Raw genomic sequence first — 19966 nt, 5'->3', positions numbered from 1 at the left:
CCCGGTGAATCCCTTTTTTATGAGAAATATACGAAAAGGTTGTGATAGTAGAGTAAAAAAAAATCCGTTATAACGACAGTTCAAAATTACGAGGAAAATTTCTGTTATAAGAGAAATAAATTCCTTTTTTTTTGTTCTGTCAGGCTATGGAATCAGGAAGAAAAATTACACGTTATGGGCATTGTCTTTCAGATTTGGATAATGATTTTTTTTCTCTTTCCAGAATACATCAAATCAATAGACTTTCTGGATATTATGCCGTGGTGAACTTGGGAAAGAAGTTCCATTGTTGCTACCGGGAATCCAACCCAAGACTTTTTGCAAACTGCGCAAGAGCACATTGTACCATAGAGACGAGATCTTTTTCCGTTTTTAAACATGCACAGTAGCGTGACTTGTTAACCGCCACCTGGAGGCCTTTAGAGGAAGTTAAGAAGGGCTGTAATGCCTTTACTAAGCAAGTCACACTACTGTGCATGTCAACTTGAATACAAGTGTGGCGTAAGAGTAAGACACTTATATGCATGCTATACGACAAAATGTACAGGCGGATTCGCAATATACTACAGAAAGCGGGGACTATTACAAATTCTTAAGTTTCACAACACTGCACAAAAAAGTGAATAGAATACTAGAACTGTATAAAAGGGGTTATAACGCTACAATGCAGACAAGTCCCGCAACATTGAAATGCCAAAAAAGAAACCAGAATATTTTACATATGAGACTCTATCATCATTTTTTTGTAAAATATGTAAAGTATTAGTTTATTTTGGCGCTCCCAATCATTTTATTCTATAATAACTGTAAATTTTGCATCTCAGGATCACACACGCTGACGAATCTCTGATACGCATTCATTACAGAAAGAGCAGGACTTTTCCTGATTTATTGTCATTACTCTTTCATTCACAAAGATCGAATCCAATCTGAATCTAAGTTGGGTGAATACCCACTTTGTACGAATTTCCCAGTTTTCATCGAAATGATTTTCTTGACCGAAATTCGTTTTTAAGAATTTGTTATAGGGAAAATGTGACGAGTTTTGAATTCGTGATACGTTATTTTGTGTGCTTTGGTCTCTCAATAATTGAATGACAAGGGGGAATGTAAGTACGGATGATGATCGTGGCACTCACTTGTCTTAGGAAAATAAAACCGCTTTCGTCCAAAATTTGAAAACGTGAATATTACAATTTGCAATTATATTTTGCAAAATAATTATTATTGGGAAAAATTTCAACTATCGCTTTGCGTGAGTTCGTTCGTCCTCTGTTTTACTATTCTATAATGATTGTCGAAATAATTACTTGAATAGATAGAAGAAATGTCACGTGGTTCTGGTTCTCTGAGAAAGAAATCCACATCTTTTTTTTGAAATGCACTCATGATTATAAATGGCCAATCTTTCATAAAAATCGTGAATTGACAAAAAATTAAAGTGCAAAATAATTATCTTTCGAAATGTTTAGCTTATTATACACGGTCTTTTCGAAACTGCACATTAAAAAAATTTGAAGGGCTGATAGGAAAACATCAAATTACGCAGATAATTTTCAGATTAAAAAAAACATAGTAAAAAACGTCACCTTAATAAGATAGGGAGCCCCGGTTATTAGAACTCCAGGAAAGCAATTATCTTTCAATCATAATTTATTATTATTATTTGAGGAATTTTTTTTTCTTATTTATTTGAACAATTTTTTTCGATTATTACCTGAACGATTTTCTCAGAATTTCCGATCTCAAATTTTACTTATGACTTATTTCAATAGAGAAATACTTTTTTTTCGCAAATTGAAATACGAAACTCGAATTTTAATTTTCGGAATTCCTCGGGAAATAAAAATTTCAAACGTCTTTAGAGATAGCTCCAGAGACTAAAGAGAGATAAATTGAAGCGTTAATGTATAACGTAACTCGGCTGTTCACATTTGGAGATACATTCGGCCTTGCTTAGATGGATATCAACGATTCCAATACTATCCGATATAGGATGACTATGCTTTCGTAGAAACATAAAAAACTTCTGATAATTACGAAAAATGTATTTGAATTCTACCGCTTACCATGCTAATTTTCTCTTCGTTACCGCTAGGGTTTGAATAAAATGTAAATGATCACGAAAATGATTTCATTCATGAATTAGTAATTTTCTTTTTGATGCTGTTAAACATTGCACAAAATCTTTGAGTTGATGTAGGGAATTGAACACGCGATGTTCGAGCTTTAATAGCCGGATTATTTCTAACATATCCTTAATTTCTACGAGTGTTGGAACAAGGAACTCTGTTGCTTTCTTAGATTAGTTTTCGACCTCTTCGTGAGAAAATTGAATGCGACTTTATTCTTTATTTTTTCAGTGTCCGCGCGCAATTTTTCAAGCGCATGAGTTGTACAATTGCATTGACCTCGTTTGGACAGGGTGAAACATGTTACATTGATAATACAAAATAAACAAATAATAATGCTGGAGCGACATGAATCATCAACACGTTTTATTAGAAAAGTCAGTGGGATTTCAGCGCACTCCAGCTTTTTAAAATTCTGTCTAGGGAGAAAATTACCACAAACACGCATTCCCACAAACGTACTTCCTGAGAAGTATCATTAACATCTGCAATTGGAAGGTGCTAATGAAGTCATCCAAGATTCGGTAAAACACTAGCTGAGAGCAAGAATCACCACCGTGTGTGAAACTATTAATGATATCATTGGTGCTTTGAACCAAAAGGAAAAAGTTAAATTTTTTTGTATAGTAATTTTTTGTGTTTAGTGTAGGTTATGTGTCATATATATATTCTGGAAAGTTCAGTAAATCACGGTATAAAGAAAAGGCTGACTAAAAAAATCAACTAGGAATTTTAAGAGAAGTAAAATTTTGTGCAATTGGAACAGCTTACTCAAACTTCGAATTATTCCAGACAGGGGGGAGGGGGAAGTCGAATAAAACAAGTAATTTCAACATCATAATGAATAGAAACTTAAAGTGAATTCCCAATATTCGAATTAACAACTTCGTGTAAAAACTTTTGGCAAAAAACTTGGATTATTTATATTGATAATCTTGTCCTAACCTATAAGCCGCACGTTAAAAGAAGGAAGAAGTGGAAAGAAAAAAATAAGAGAAAAATAATATAAAATAAAAAACAGTGCGAGAGATAAGTAAATAAGAGTATTTTTTCAGAGTCTATTTTCACCCTTACGCTACACGTATACATATTAGAAAGACATGTTAGATATGAAGGGAAAACAAACCCACTAACAGAAGTACAGAAAAACATTGGTCGATAAAAACCACTTCGGTTCGTAGGGTTACAATAGATCGTCGCGATGGTGAAGAGAGAGGAAAGAAAACACAGAGAAAACGATCGAATTTATTCCACAGACGTTTGTACGAAATGTTTCACCCGCGATCGAAAAGTGGTTAACCAAGTTCGAATTATCCAAGTTCACCTGTATTTATTTACGATTGACGTGTGAATCACAATATTCGATTAGGCGTGAAAAAATTGTTAAAACTGTTTCATTAAGCGGGTCACTTTAACACTTTCTCTCTATGGGATATTTTGGTCCCAGAATATTTTATATATTTAAGCAGGGGGGTTACTCGATTTAGCGACGCCGACTGTATCCGTAAATTAGTCGAAAGGGGGAAAATATATAATGTTAAAGGTAAACACAAGACATTTGTCAAGTTAATTGTAGACAAAGTATGAAATGCCTTATAAAGAGAGTATGCACGTAATTGCAGGTAATAATCCGCTGACGTGACAGGTCGAGAGACTGAAGAGGCGGAAGCTCGTTAGCATTCATCGAACATTCACTTTCTACGCGTGTGCGTCCGTATATATATATATAGAGAAGTTTTTTTCTTTTCCTAAATTTATATATCACTGATTATAGCGTTTCCTCAGTTGGGACCTTTTTCATTATTTCTATAAGTGGACAAACGGCTATTTGGTACCTTTTAGAGCTCCCGTCTGTCTCGTTTCCTTGAATGGAAATACGAAATACGCGTAAGAAAAGGAAAAAAAAGAGGTGTTTTCTCCTTTACTTAAAAGGACGAGTTAGTCTTGAAAGAAGGTTTTTATTCCACGATGACCGAGACACAGATGAGTTATTATTCATTCATTCATTCATTCGTTCATTGAGGCGTTTTTACGAGCGTCATTGAATAACCTTCGAAGATGAACGATAGATTCGGAAACGTTGAGAAAGACGTAGAAGTTTTCTGTGTTTGATTGGTTTTCCGCTAACTCTGTCATTCCCCCCGACAAGAAAACAAATATGAATTTCGAAACGTGACAAACAATTGAATTGTGTTTCCGATGATGATGATGGTGAGGATACAAATGACAGATGAGTTTCCGATGAGCTTTGGACGTATAACCCTTTAAGACCAGGGAATTTTTGAAAAACATGAATGTTTGTTAAGTATTTCACCCGCACAATCGATCGAGCGTAGTCTTAAAGGCATAAGAGAATTATTATTATAGTACGAACAACTATTTCATACCCTTCATCATTTTAATAGATTTTTTCAATTCCAACTCAGTTTGATTATGAGTGGGAAATTGAATTCAGGGGATATCTTTTACAGACAACAATTTTTTTAAATTGGTCACTTTGCCTTTACTATAGCAGATTTCCTCGACTAATGTTACTTAAAATGAGCATTACAATCAAGATTTGTGATTTTATATCATAGAGGGAAGCCACATAATATTAATTTAAATAGGGGCGCGGTAGCCCGGTCGATAAGATACTCGCCTAAAGTACCGAAGGATGTTTAGAGGTGTCGCGAGTTCGATACCCGGTTCGTCCTTGTCAGGAAACGTTCCTGACACAGGGGTACAACAAAAAACGGTGACTTGACCGCAGCAAAAAATTGCTACCGCAGGGGGTTCCTCCATCGAGGGGTTAGCGCACCAACCCCTCGATGAGTATAAAAAAAAAACAAGCCTGCCGTTCGGAATCGGCAATAAATTGTAGGTCCCGGTCTAATTAGCCCTTGTGTGCAGAAAATGACCGTGGTGCGACAAAAAAAATGATCAAATTAATTTAAGGATAGCGCTAATTGTAAACACTGTCCGATTTCGGTACAATATCAGACAATTTCTCGATGCATCAAAATCCATTCCCCAATTTAGCCTCTAAGGATTTCAGTAGAGTAAGGACATTCAGGGATATTTACCGACTTGTTTGGATATTTTCAGGGTGGGAGAATGTTCATTATTCATTCATCAATTGAGGCGTTTTTACGAGCGTCATTGAATAACCTTCGAAGATGAAAGGTAGATTCGGAAACGTTGAGAAAGACGTAGTAGTTTTTTGTGTTTGATTGATTTTCTTCTAATATTGCCATTCGATCCGACAAGAAAAACAAACAAGTTTCGAAACTTGATAAACAATTGAATTGTGTTTCCGATGATGTTAAATATCACAGATGAGTTTCCGATGAGCTTCGAATGTACTGGAGAGTTATGAATTATGAATATGCAGTATGAACAAATATTTCGTACACTTTTTCATCGATGAAATATTTTTCAACTTCATTTCAGTTTGATTATTAATATAAAACTGGATCTAGAAGAAATTTTTACATGCAGCAAAATTTTTTTCATTTCTTTTTTGTTAGAAATTTTTTTTATTTTTTTAATTTTTTTAATTTTTACTATTTATATATTATCTATAAAATCAATAAAAGTGGCTTTCTCCTTTCAAAATAGTTTATATATTTTTTTGCGGATTATCCGTGGAGGTCTCTTTCCAGTTCAACTCCGCATAATCGAAACTCTACTATCTCGATAAAAGTTACTTTTATTGCTCATACTAATGAAAACAGAAGACGCAAGGTTTATGATTTTATATCATAATACGAGCGAAAAGTCACATAATTCATTTAAATAGTCAACTTCATAAAAAAATATCAGAAAGCGTAAATATTTAATCAGATTCAGACATAATCCCAACAGCTAATTATCCGGTATGTCCAAATTCTGATCCCCATTTTGCTCTTTCGGAATTTCAGTAGCGTTATCCAGGGATGCCTTAGCTTGTTGGGATAAGTATTGCCTAAATTTTGGATTCGTCCGGATTTTCACGTTGTCCGCAACTAGAATGCCAGAATTTTAATATTGTCCCGACATAGAAAATGAGGATGTGGATATTGTTCATGTTGCGCATCGGCGTATTTCGTGTTATTGATATTTCAGCCGTCGGGAGTCTGACCCAGACATACACCGAGTATATAATGCCGGTAAAAGTATGAATTATTTCTTGATAAAAGTGTCCACGAACAACTTTTTTACTGTCTTGGGATTATTGGATTACAAATTTCGAATGCATGTGAATACAAATTAATGACATTTTAAGAAAAAAGCAAATTTCACAGAAATACCAGCAGGGTAATAAAAACGAAGCATCATTATTGTGTAAGAAATATACATAATATTGCTTAGGAAAAAAAAAATCTAGTTTTACATAGTTTCCTATTATTTCTTTTCAAGATCAGCCTAAATTATCATAAAAAAATAATGACCGTTCATGGGTACTTTCCCAAAGCTAAATACAATTTGTGAACGTGAAGACATTACGTTCAGAATTACGTTTTAGTGCAGCTAATGGAATGAGAAGGAAAACTTAATTTTATGGTAGTTTTTTTCTATCCGGATGGATCATTCGAATGTATAGATGAAGTACCTTTATTTTGCAAGTAGCACTTTGCTTAGAAATAATGTTACTTAGAAAAATGAATCGGCTCTTTCAACCTTTAGCTGGAATAAGACGTGATAAAAAACAAGAAAAGAAAATTATTTGGAAATTACTTGGGAATAAGCAATGTGACTAGGAAAAGCTAACGTAGTTGAGGATTCCTTTGAGTAGCTAAACATCGCATCTTTCGGGTAAAGTATGCTCGAATAAATTCTGGCATCTTTTCCTTTGGTCTAAGAAGCATAAAATAAAAAGTGGGTTTTTCATGAGCTGAGTATATCCAGAATATATGCTACGCGTCATTCGTTCCAGTAAACGATGCCAAGTGCTTTTGTCGGCATATGTTATCTTTTCCGAAAATCTCTTTTTCTTAATTCCGAAAATGGATATTCAAGGGCAAAAGCAATTTGGAACTTACAAACTTACTTGAACTTGACATAGAAGCTTATGTTTATTTTTACGAAGAAGCTGCAATAAAAAAATTAATGCGATGCTTTCAGTAGAAGATACTTGATAAAATAACGCGAATAGAATTTTAGTTTATTTATTGTTTCTAGTTAAACCAAAATAGAGCGTTTCGGAACAAATTATCCCTAATCGTACGTGTTAAAAGAGAAAAGTAATTTTCACGGATCTTTTGTAAAAGCTAAATTTTTACGACGTGTGTTAAAGTCACGCGTCACCTATTCACGATGATGAGAAAAATATTGAACAATCATTTGCAGTTTTAAATTTATTATTATAGTTTTATACATATGCTTGGGAATTTAATTTTTCATTTCTATATGAAGAAATACAGCCAATCTCATTGGATTGTACACTGAGTGGCCACTTCTTCATGAACTATATCGTCACATTGTTCTGCAATTTTGGGCATGTAATTATAATAATTGAGCTCATACTTTTCGCTACAGATGCAGTCACGAATGTTTCTAGGGAACCCACGAAAAACTAAAAAAAGGGAAAAAAAGGTTCTGATCAACGTTGCATTATAAAAAAGCTGCGAATGATTTGTAACTTTTTTCAGAATTTTTTGCTTGCTCTTTCCAATACTTGTATCTACCTTCGTGAAAAAAGCACGTATGTTTATGAAGATATAAATGTTTCTTATAAAAAAATTCAAATTTTTCATCATTCAGTTATAAATTTTTACGTGACTCACATAAAATTTGACGCCATACACGACTCACTATACAGAGACAGAGACACTGTGAAAAAATTTGAGATTTAACAATTCAGTATTCGATAAGGTGATGTGAACATTTTAAGCAAATAATTTTTTAATACGCATGCGCAGGAAATATAATTTGTTTCACAATTTGGTTTTCAGATATATAGTGTAACTTTAAAAAATTTTCAGCTGAATATCGTGAAAATTCAGAAAGATAATCGCGGATACAATGAGCAATAATTTCAGTTACTTGCTGAAAGTAGCTGGAGAATAAGGAATTTTATAAAAATCGGTATTTCTATTATTTTTTGGCATTCGATTATTTCGAGAGTACGCAGGCAGAATTACGCGAATGAGTGAGGATGCGTGTCTGATGCCACTATAAGAGTAATTCTTGAGCACTGAACAATATGTCAAAATGAAAAAAAAAACCTCAAGGGATATTTATATAGAAGGAAACAGATCCACATGTAATGTAATAATCCTTTCAGAGATCCTGGTGCCTCAAATGTGTGGGTTGCTTTTCTCACTAGATTTTTTTTCTTTTAAACTCAAGGAGTTAAGCTCTGACTTAAAGGATTGTGTAAATTTTGATTAGAAATATCGTGAATATGAACTTCGGGAGCTTCCATCAGAGGGCAACACAAAAAGTGGTGTTCACCACAAAACATCTTTCAATGGTTTTTAAGATGGTTTCCAGGATTAAGTGCCTCTCGCAAAAGCGTGATTTATTACATAAAATTTTGCTATTAAATTCTAAAAAAAAGTTGTATGTGAAGATGAATATACCCTGTATCATCTTGGCTGAGAAAAACTGAGCGAACGGAATTATTTCTTCACCAAAGAAAAGTTGGAAATTTCAAAAACAAACGTGAAAAATACAGATTAGCTGACATGTATTTAATGCATTTTTCGAGTATCAGTAATGAAAAAACATTTTGAAAACCCTAAAAAAAGTAATTCTCAGGTCTGAATGGGACAAACACCACACGTTCCGTGTTTTGCATCTAATGAATACCCGATAGTTCATGACGTTTCACGTCCTGCAATGATGACAAACTTCATTGCAGTAATTTTTATGCACACGACGCCCGATTAGATTAAGTGATACATATGCAGAGTCGAGAAAGCACTATAAAACTGTTATAGTTATTTTATTCGCAGCCCAGTTATTGCTAAATTATTCGAAAATTTCAACTGGCGAAGTTCTCCAACCACGACACTATGCTATTAAGAAACTCAGTAGCTCGTCAAAAATCCTTCCATTAATTTGTGATCGGAGAAATTGAGCATTTCGATGAATATTACTCTCTCTCTCTCTCGAATGCCCATGAAATATTCGGATCGACAGATATATTGAATTTGTTGCGCTATGTAACGGAATAGCGCACGGTAATTGAGAAACTTTTTTTTCCAATACAACTTTTGTGAAAACGTTTTCAAGGATCTAATCGGCGCCGGTGTTGCGAAAAATAAATGAACCAGAGGGGGGAAAACGTATTTACTCATTCTCTCGATTTGACAGATTTGATGAGATTGAATTTTATGTACTTACAGTAGACGAGTAGAGAGATAATAAATATTTCCACAAGTTTCATTGAGATCCTAAGTGGATGGAAATGTAAATATATGGCAATGGAATCCTAAAATTAAAAGGAAAATTCGAGAAGCATTTCATACTTCAATCTAGAGTATATATATTGAGCAATATTTCAAAATTATACGAGTGAAAGATTCAAAGCACTGCATTTGAATATTTATGAAATATTTCTAATGAAGAAATATTACAGTGAATGTGTTCATAATTTCGTTCTTTGAATAATTTACTGATGAAAATGCGTTATCCGTACTGAAAATAGTTATAAATTGTTTAAAAAATTTAATACACGCCACAATTGAATATATATTATTTAATGAATAGAAATTATATGAATGCATATGTTGTGAAATAAAAAAAAGTTCTTCATCAGAATTTAATAAGGATATTAATAGAACTGTGTGTGAAAAACTTTAGTGTTTTTCTAATAGATATTGAATATATTTATATATTGCGAACTCTTACACAACAAAAACTGTTTATCAAGAAAATATTTCCAAATGAGGTAATGAGAGTTATGTTTGCACTTTTAATTTTGTATGTGTGTATATTTTTTCTCAATTCAATTTGTTTTTTTTTTCAGGAATTCATTTCTTCTAAGTATCGTAATGATAATATTAATTTATAATTATCGGACCTTTACGTTCTTATTACGAAATAAATTAATAAACACACCAAAGTCAATAAGAAAAAGCACCAAAATGAAAAATCGTATTAAAACAAAGATTCACAGTAGTTAAACACAACTACTGCTGTTACGAAACCACACATGTACCTCGTAAACATTTCTCCGAGACATTATTGTCATGCGCTGTGTTTGAACTGCTGCCACCCATCTTCTAAAATATAATTCCGTGATAATCACCGGTCGATCTTTGAATTTTTAGATTAGGAGCAGTTTAGATTTCCCATTGTAAATAATTTTGAACTATTTCATCTCACTAAATTCTAAATTTATTTCTCGGTTCTTAAATCTGATTCCAACTAGAGCCCTCGAATAGGCCACCTTTGGTGCCTCATAAAACCAATTCACCAAAGATGGGACTTCTTTAATAGAAATGGATCTAATTGCAGGAAAAAAAGTTCCTTACCAGAAAAATTAATTTTCAGATAGGATTGACTATATGTAGATGAAACTTTAATGAAAACGCTGCGTCTTTAAAGAATGCCAGTCTAGTTACGTTACAGCGCGATCTTCACAATCATTTGATTTATAAGGTTACCATCCCTAATGCCTATACAGGGCGTGCCATAAATTATTAATTAGCATAAAAATTAATAAAAATTGAAGGAGATGGTATATTTGAATGCGGTTCGTGAAAAGTTATTTTTTTAAAGTTATTTATGTTAAAGTTTTCACGAAGGGGATTGTTATTTTACTTTCTTGTACAAAAAAAATTATCATTTTGAAAATATTTTTTTTGACTTAAAAAAATATATTTAAAATTAAAATTTTATATTAGAATTTAAAATTAAAAAATATTTTGAGAATTCTTTTTTAAATTAAATTTATTAAATGATGATTATAATTTTTTTTGTGGGGCAGAAAAAAATTTTGTTCAAATTTTGTCAATACAGGATGCTGCGCGAAAGCAAATCACTGGAAATATGCAAATCAGAGTCATTTAAAAGGCTGCACAGGATGTACGATTAACAGTTCATTTCTGAATTTCCTTGTTACTGTCACTAACATAAGGTATCAATTGTGATGTTGACCATTGGTGAATATAGCACTATTGGTGAAGTTATTTTACCTCAGCCACGAATCGCCGGCTGAAGCTTTATGAACGTATTCGACATATAAGATATTGAGGAAAGGTTCAGTTCCAATAGCTCTTTGCTTTCGTGCAGCACCCTCTATCGACAAAAAAATTGAACTATTTATTCCGGGAAAAACACCGTATGTTTATCGCAAACCACTTTTTATACCAATTCTTCCAAATTTTTATGAATTCTTAAACTATTTGCAAATTTACGGAACGCCCTGTATATTTTACTGTTGATGGTTGTTTATCATTCATAAGATCTTATCATCAGGATATTTGTTTAACATAAACTCTTTTATCTTTATGATCTCCATTATCTCTTCACTCTTATCTCTTCTCGCTTCTCATCATGTCCTTAGTGTTTGTTTATCATCCACTTAATCGTTATCGCCGTTATATCTTTCATCTCTCTGTATCCCTCTTCTAATTATTCGTTATCACCAAGATCTGTCTTTTCGTTATGATCATCTCTTCTCTGTATCAAGACAGCCAGCTTTACATGAAATGCCAAACAGTTATAAGATAAAATTTGACAAATAAAATTCGTTTTTTCTTCCGATCATATGTACTTGATTTGTCTGCCACATTGTTATAAGCTCGATACCTTGAAAATGCCACGAAATCGTTTAAAAAATCTATTTCCGAATAACAAATTCTTGGCCTGGACTAACATTAGTTTTATCTGCAATAACACGTGATCGAATAGAACGATCCTTGATATCTGTACTATTATTTTTTGTTTCTGTCTTCTTCTATATGAAATCTCCACAGATTGGTAGGAGTTTTCTTGTATTGCATTATATCGGTTGCCCATTTGATACATAGATCTCCGAAGTGGATGTATCGATAACCTACATGTCTCCGATAACCTACTTTACTGAAGGTTAAGAGATTAGTAATGGAATATATGTATCATACAGACTTTTTCGAAACATTTTTTTCTCAAAGGACTCATTTATCGAGATTCTAAGATTCAATTTGATGACATGAACGTGAAAAAGGAAAGATAAGAAAAATAGACAGCAAATAGACGGGAATGGCTATCGCAACAGAAGCTTCATAATGTTCTTCAAGTTTATCAAAAAACGTTTGTCTAAATATTTTCGGAACACCCTGTACACCTTACTGTTATGATTGCTTATCATTCATAAGATCTCATTTTTCTTATTGTCATCAAGATATTTGTTTAACATATTCCCTTTTATCTTTATGATCTTCGTTTGTAGTCGCTTTACTTCGTTCTCCTCTCTTTTCATCGCATCCTTTGTTTTTGTTTATTGTGTCCACTTAATCGTTTTCGTTACCTCTTCTTTCATCTTTATGTCTTTTCTCATTATTCGTTATCACCAAGATCGATCTTATCGTTATGTGATCATCTCTCCTCAGTATTAAACCAGCCGAACTTTACATAAATAACAAGCGGTTATAAGGTAAAATTTGGCAAATGAAATTCGTTTTTTCTTCTCTGATCATATGTACTTGAAGCAGAACGATTTGTATCTGTCACATTGCTATAAGCTCGATACCTTGAAAATGTCACGAAATCGTTTCAAACGCATTTCCGGATAATAAATTCTTCGCCTGGACTCATATTACTTTTATCCGCAATAACACGTGATCGAACAGAACGATCCTTGAGATACTACACTATTATTATTTTTTTTTTTGTTTTTTTTGTTTCTGTCTTCTTTTATATGAACTCCTCACAGATTGGTTGGAGTTTTCGGTTATATTGCATTATATCGGTTGCCCATTTGATATATGGATCTTCGAAGTGGACGTATCACATGACTTCGATAACCTACTTTACTGAAGGTTAAGAGATTAGTAATGAAAACTATATATATATATCATTTAGACTTTTCAAAACTTCTTTTTTCTTAAAGAACTCGTGTTTCGAGATTCTAAGATTCAATTTCATGACATGGACGTGAAAAAGAAGTCACGGTAAAGAAAAGATAAGAAAAATAGAGAGGAGATAGACGGGACTGGCTATCACAACAGAAGCTTCATAATGTCAAGTTCACCAAAAAACGTTTGGCCAAATATTTATTTACGGCGTGTCATTTACGACAGGAGGTCCCTTCTTCCACCACCAGTTGCTTTCTTTTCTTTTTTCTTACATCTTACTAGAAAAAGTGTATTGTTATTATTTTCTTGAAAGAGAGAGACGTAGAATAAAGTGATGGAATGCATTACGAAAGCAAATATTAGTACTTGCGTCCAACATCGAAACAACTGTTTTAAAAACAGGTTCGGAACAAAATATATATATAAAAGTAAAAGGGGAGGGGAAGAGAGGGCTATATTTTGAAAAATAACAGTAATCCTTAAAAGGAGCCGAGGAAAGAGGAATGGAGAAGAGCAAAGAAAATATGGTCAAGTCACCTTGGAACAGACTACTTAGTTGATGAACGTCGCTATCAAGAACTTTTGTTTTCATTTTCGAAAACAACTTTCACTGCACGTTAGAAATTTTATATAAATTTATCAGAAGCTTTTATTCGTTTATTCCCTCTTAAACGGATATCTACGGTTCCATTACAAAATATCTGATTAAGCGGGGAACGATTCAATTTCTGTTTAACACCGTTATCATAGTGTGCATATGGAAAACACCAACTTTAATAAACTTCCTGCAATAAATCAGACATCAAAATGAAATGAAAATTACACTCGGCTCCGCTAAATCGGATATCAATGATTCCAGTGCAATATCCATTTAAGCGGGCATCCGATTATGTGTTGAACAATTCAATTGCCATTTCACACCGTTAGTATAGGTTGTATATTGAAAACTGATGGGGGGGGGGGATCAATATTAAAAAAACTTTTCTCTCGAATAAATCATACATAAATAATGAAATTGAAATTATATTTAATTGCATTGATCACTTCGATGATATCTTCCCGAAACCTGCGTTCGTCCAATGTAAACATATTCAAAAAATGAAGTCTTTCTTCAGGACACGCGTAGCTCTTCTCTGCACTCCTTCAACCAAGTCTATGTCCCTCTGTAGGTATGGTCTCCAAAACTTTACAGCATAGTCTAGTCCAGGACGAACTAAGCCTTGGAAAAGCGAAAGAATGACTTTAGGAGAACGCGAAGATGCCTTTTTGAAAATCAGACCAAGCATATTATTCGATTTTTTGACCACCGCTGAACAATGTTCAGGAAAACTAGGCTGCTCGTTCCATGAGAATTCCCAAATCGGTGACCCCAGTTGCATCCGGGATATTGACACCATTCAACTCGTAAGAGAGCCGTGGGTTGTTTGAATCAAAATGAGCGACCATGCACTTGTCAACGCTAAACGTCATGCTCCATTCATTTGCCCATGCTGCAATCCTGTTTTAATTGGTCTGGAGCAACTTCCTATCGCTTTGATTCCCGATTACCCCCCATTAGCTTCATGTCATCTGCGAATTTGCAAACAATCCCATCGATACCCTGATTGAGTTTATCGATAAAAAGTGAAAAAACTATGGGGACAAGGACACTTCCTTGAGGAACTCCACTTGTGACGCCTGTCCAACCAGAGAATTCCCCGTTCACCATAACTCGTTGCGACCTATCTCTTAACCACGATTCTATCCAATTCAGCAAGTTGCCCCCAATCCCAATCTCGTGTAAACGTTTCAAGAGTTTACCATGTTGGACGCGATCAAATGCCTTCAGGAAATCAAGGTAAACAACATCTACATTTTTGCCCTTATCCAAAGCCTTCGTCACGTGATCACAGAAGCAAAGGAGGTTAGTCACACATGACTTTCCCTTCCTGAACCCAAGCTGATTATCCGGCAATACATAAATTGTGATAAACCTGAGTTGTGCTCGGTTTGAAAGAAAGAAAAGAAAGGTTAGAAGTTCTCTCGTATAGAAAACTGGAAACTGAACTTGTGGACTTGAATATCGGCTTCAATTAATTAATATTTTTGCAAAATTATTATTTTTTGAAGATAATGGGTATAACCCCGTTATTGTTTGGAGAAAACTGTCAGTTTGTGTTAGTCCAAAAGTGTTTCCCGTAAGCATTGGTGATAAAAGTGTTCTCGAAAAATATGTATATTTAATATCCGCACTTCGATATGATTACGTGGGCAGACAATCATTTTCGCAACCAAGCAATAACCGTGTATCAGATTTACCGCAGAATCCATTCCGTTCATTTCTGATGTTTCCATGGAAAAACTGAATTGGTTCCTCGGTATCTATGCAAAGGATATCGTCGTTATCTTCACCCAAATCGCAATGTGATACGTACGTCTTATATGAAATATTTCCATTGTAACGGTACGTTATTTGATGAAAATAAGAAACGTACCACACGCGCGAGTAAATATTATTCATATACGCGCACACAAAACTTCGTAAAGATTTCCTACGTAGCGTAATACAAATGATTCATATGAGGATCAATATAACAATCGTTACAATTAACATTGTTCAACGAAACGTTGTAAATTTGTTCAAGAAAGATTGATTGCGATGATATTAATCAGGAATTCATATAACGGAGAAATATTCACTCCAATAAATACTGACAATCAATGATTCTCTCTCATTCAATTTAATTTTGTCAATTTCTCTTAATACCAAATTTTTCGACATATATTGATGCTCCAAATTTGCTATATGCCTGTGTATGTTTTTGATACTAACTTATAATCTTTCACAAATCTTTGCAAAATGTTACCAATGTAGCAAAGAAAACCTGGCACAGTCGAATAGATTAATTTTAAACTTTTTCAGTATTTAAGAAATGGTGGAAAAAAACTGTCGCACAATAATGGTTTTTGGAAAAGGCTTCATAATCAACTTTCGGAGCATTTAATGCCTTTTTCAACAATACAGATACAATAGTTTGATGCTTCTGTCGTGCGTCTTAATGCTCCAAAGTGGAAAAAAAAAAACAAAGCAGTGCCTTATATTTCTTGAAGTTACATTAATTTTACAAACTTTAGCTGATTATTTAACGAGTAACAAATAAATAGATTTATTATAAATACAACAACATTGTTTTTCCAACACATTACTTCACAAATAAAACGTCTTTAAAAAGGCTTCTAACTATTGTCACGATCTGCATTCAATGAGAATGATTATAATGTAAAACGTAAAGTAAAGATAAAAGATATATATATATATATATATATATATATATATAAATCCAGTTTATATAAATATGTTTTTCCACATACTCGAAATATAATAATTTAATCCCACTTTAGACACCGGGACCGTTTAAAACGAATTATACGGGAACTACTTCGATGTGTGAGAAATAAAATAGGGAATATTACAATATTATAATACATTAGGGAAATATATGATACATTGATCGGGAAGAAAATCGTATTAAGTAGGATAACAAACACGTTGCTATTATTCTTAACTAACTCATTGATATCGTAAATAATTGTTAATTAAATACTGTCATAATTTCCTCATTTTGCATTTTCAGCGAAGAAATGTCTGTTGACAGTGATGAAATTCAAGAAGTTCAATGTATCATATAAGCATTATCATAATATTTAAAATATGAATACATTTTGCATGCAAAATTGGAATAAATTTACTGACACCTTCATTAATATGATAACTATCGAACTGACCGATATTTGTGTCGTCAAACATTGGTGTATCGAATTAATATTTGCGAGAATATCTTGAGGAAATATGCTAACTGTATAATATACTGTGGGGGGGGGGGGGGAGGACATACAGATTTACCCTCGGCAGATCTAATAATTTAGTATATTCAGAAAGATATGGCATGGCTACTTAATAAAGGTGAGCTAGTATAATGGGACAAATTCTGGAACACATAATAAATTTCACTAAAGGGAGGTAGTCCTCTCGACAAACAACGATACCATTGCAATTCAATACGTATATAAAGTAATGTATTGTACCGAATTACACAGAAATACGCTTCATATTAAATTAGAAAAAATGATATATATATACATTCATAATATAAATTAGTATACAATATAATTTATATACAAGAAGAAAAATTTCTACTAGAAATGATATATATACCCAATCTTTTCAAATCAGTAGAAGTCCAATATAACGCGTACGGATTATAACGACAATTCCGCTATAACGAGTGATTTCAAGTGATAATCAAATACCTTATTTAAAGATACAAAAACATTCGGTTATAGCCCTTTTAGATTTGAGCATTCATTTTTCGTAAAATTTCAAACATATTTTTGCATTTTTGATACTCAAAAATACGCATAAAAAACACAAATGCTATCAATCCTTTTTTTCAATTTTTTTCTAAATTTTTTAAAAAATTTTTTTGAGAAAAATAATTTACTTCACTCAATTTTTTTCAGCCAAGATGATGCAAGGTATATTCATATTCACGTGAATTTTATTTTACGTAATAAATCACACTTTTTCCTGAAAGTCATCTGTTTAAAAAACTCCTGAAAGTTCGAATTTAAGTGCTGCCCTCTGATGAAACCCCCCAAAGTTTATATCACCATATTTCTAACTCAAAACTTACACAATACTTTAAGTCAGGGATTCCTTTAAGTCATAATCCTTTAACTCTAGGAGTTCAAAAGAAAAAAAAAATTCTAAAGGGGAAAAAGCAACCCTTACATTTTTCGCAACAGGGTCTGAAAGGGATGGCAGTTTCAAAATTAGGAAACATTCGCCATAACGTCAAAAAAGTTGTCAAAAAAATGCCAGTTTTTCTTTTCTCTCTCTCTTCAAACATAATGAGTCTTATCATGGAACATGTTCCTCGTAAAATGTACTCTGAGGCCCTTCTAACAAAGTATGGACACAGAAAAGTCGAAAAATTTAACCCTCTCTTCCTTTTACGGGCTTCCCCACTTACACAATGAAAATTTGATTATTTTATTCAACTTTTTTCTGGTGATTTTTATGGCCTTTTCTCTCCTGCCCAAAAAATACCATTCACATTTTGTAATTACTTTTCTGCAATTATTATATTTGTATGTCTTATTTTCCCCTTTACTGTACGCATAAGTGCTTGATTCTATGTAGATGAATAAATTTGAATTTGAAAAACTTTTGTTTTCCCCCCATTTACTAAGAGACCACGAGACCAAAGGTTTCGAGGCCTTTTTTAGAGTCTCTGAAAAATAGTGCTAAGAACCTCTCCTATTAGGGAAAAAAAATGTAGACGAGTTCATGGAAAGTAAGCAGTGATATGATAATTGAGCATTTCAATTGTTAATTTGGTCGATTAAATCACTTTAATTACTTAAAACTGGTTTAGGGGAAACAACAGCTTTGAGACCGAAAGTCAAGCTCGCGACTAGAGATTTGATCTATCGTTAATATTAGAACGAAACGATCTAAAAGATGTTCCAATGAAGTTAAAACATCAGTTTTCTACAATTTTATTACCTGACAGAGCAAAAAATTCGAAATTCACGTATAACGATGATTCCTTCTATGACAACAATTTTCTTCGTGATTGCGAACTTCCGTTATAACGAACTTTTACTGCATATATTTTAAGAGTAAGATATATTTAGTGATTTACCTTTATTCATCAATCCTGAGTGAAAGATTTTCTCTTCCTTCCTTCGATTGTAATTTCTGACACCACTGCCTCTGGTAATCCAGTAGCGTAACTGACAGACAAGTCTAAGCAATTTGCCGGTAGTGTTAAAAGCACATGGCATGAAACCGCCACCACCACGCTGAGAAGAGCTGCTGATGGACCGGAGACAGAGAGAACGTGTTGTGCGATGAGCGCACCCACAGATTTCTCATCCCAGTTCTGACGGGACTTCGTTCGGGTTTGGATTCCCAACTCGATTTCTTGACGAACACGGGTAACACCCTAAGAACCGGCCCGCCCAGCATCGGGCCCCGGGGCGAGCCCCTTTCTCTCTCTCTCGCGCTATCTTTCTTTTTTTTTTCTCCTTCACCATCTTATGTGTAATTTCTTCTTTTTCCTCTCAATCTCTTTTGGATTTTCGTTTCTTCTTGACTACACACATGGGTGCCCCAATATATACCTCTGCACGCACCCCAGACATCGTAATTCCCTCAACTGAACTTGTGGGTGGGACCCACATGACCCTTGGACGCCTTTCGCACTTCAGTGTCGAAGCATAAGGTAAGGTGCTACGAAAAGAGGAAGAAGAATTGATGAATTTTTCGTGAAGGTTTTCGGTTTCGTCTGAATGAAATTGGAGAAACCTAGGAAATTTACAGCCGCGTGCCTGCAATGAAGTTGGATTAATATGGCTATTTTTTGCTCGCATGTGAGGCATGTTCTGCCGTCATGTCAGATTAAATATTGATATATACTGGGTGGTCATAAAATAACTAACGATGATGCAAGTGTTCGTACACAAGTTTTAAACTTATTCTTCTTTTGGTAGCCATGACTTGAATGTGTGGTCAATGATGAAATTTAAAACAATTTTCAAAGTCCTAATATTTGGTTGCTCGGTGCTAATTATGGGCTCTCATACACTGCAGCTGGGCTGTTCTGGAAAACGTAAAACACAACTTCCAGCAAAGTAATATATACTAGCGTTTCTCAACCTGCAAGTTCGATTTAAAGGTACTCGCATTCCACAACAGTCATTTTTTTTCCCAAATCCTAGTAGCTCTTTCTTTGATATTGGTGGTAAACATTGTTAAACTCTGGACAGAAATATGGTGACGCTTATTGATGAACATAGTGATGGAAGATCGTGATTAAA

General features: G+C 33.7%; 1 protein-coding gene across 3 annotated transcripts in view; it reads right to left on the bottom strand.

Annotated features, from left to right (window-relative positions):
- LOC149070590 (uncharacterized) overlaps window positions 1-19065 on the bottom strand; it is a 102736-nt gene extending 83671 nt beyond the window's left edge. The window contains exons 1-2 of one of the 3 annotated variants that reach the window (XM_089249034.1): window positions 18790-19047; window positions 9444-9531 (exon numbers count right to left, since the gene is read on the bottom strand). The gene's annotated coding sequence lies outside the window, so the exon portion shown is untranslated. Of the gene's footprint in view, window positions 1-9443; window positions 9532-18789 lie in introns of all 3 variants that reach the window. The other 2 variants (XM_089249037.1, XM_089249035.1) reach the window with 2 other exon arrangements.
- Window positions 19066-19966: the final 901 nt, after the last annotated feature.

The sequence above is a fragment of the Pholcus phalangioides genome, unplaced genomic scaffold, assembly GCF_987345545.1.
Source record: "Pholcus phalangioides strain wild (caught in Gottingen) unplaced genomic scaffold, Ppha-v1.0 ptg000021l_1, whole genome shotgun sequence".
NCBI lineage: Eukaryota > Metazoa > Arthropoda > Arachnida > Araneae > Pholcidae > Pholcus > Pholcus phalangioides.
This window is presented reverse-complemented; position numbering and strand designations above follow the sequence as displayed.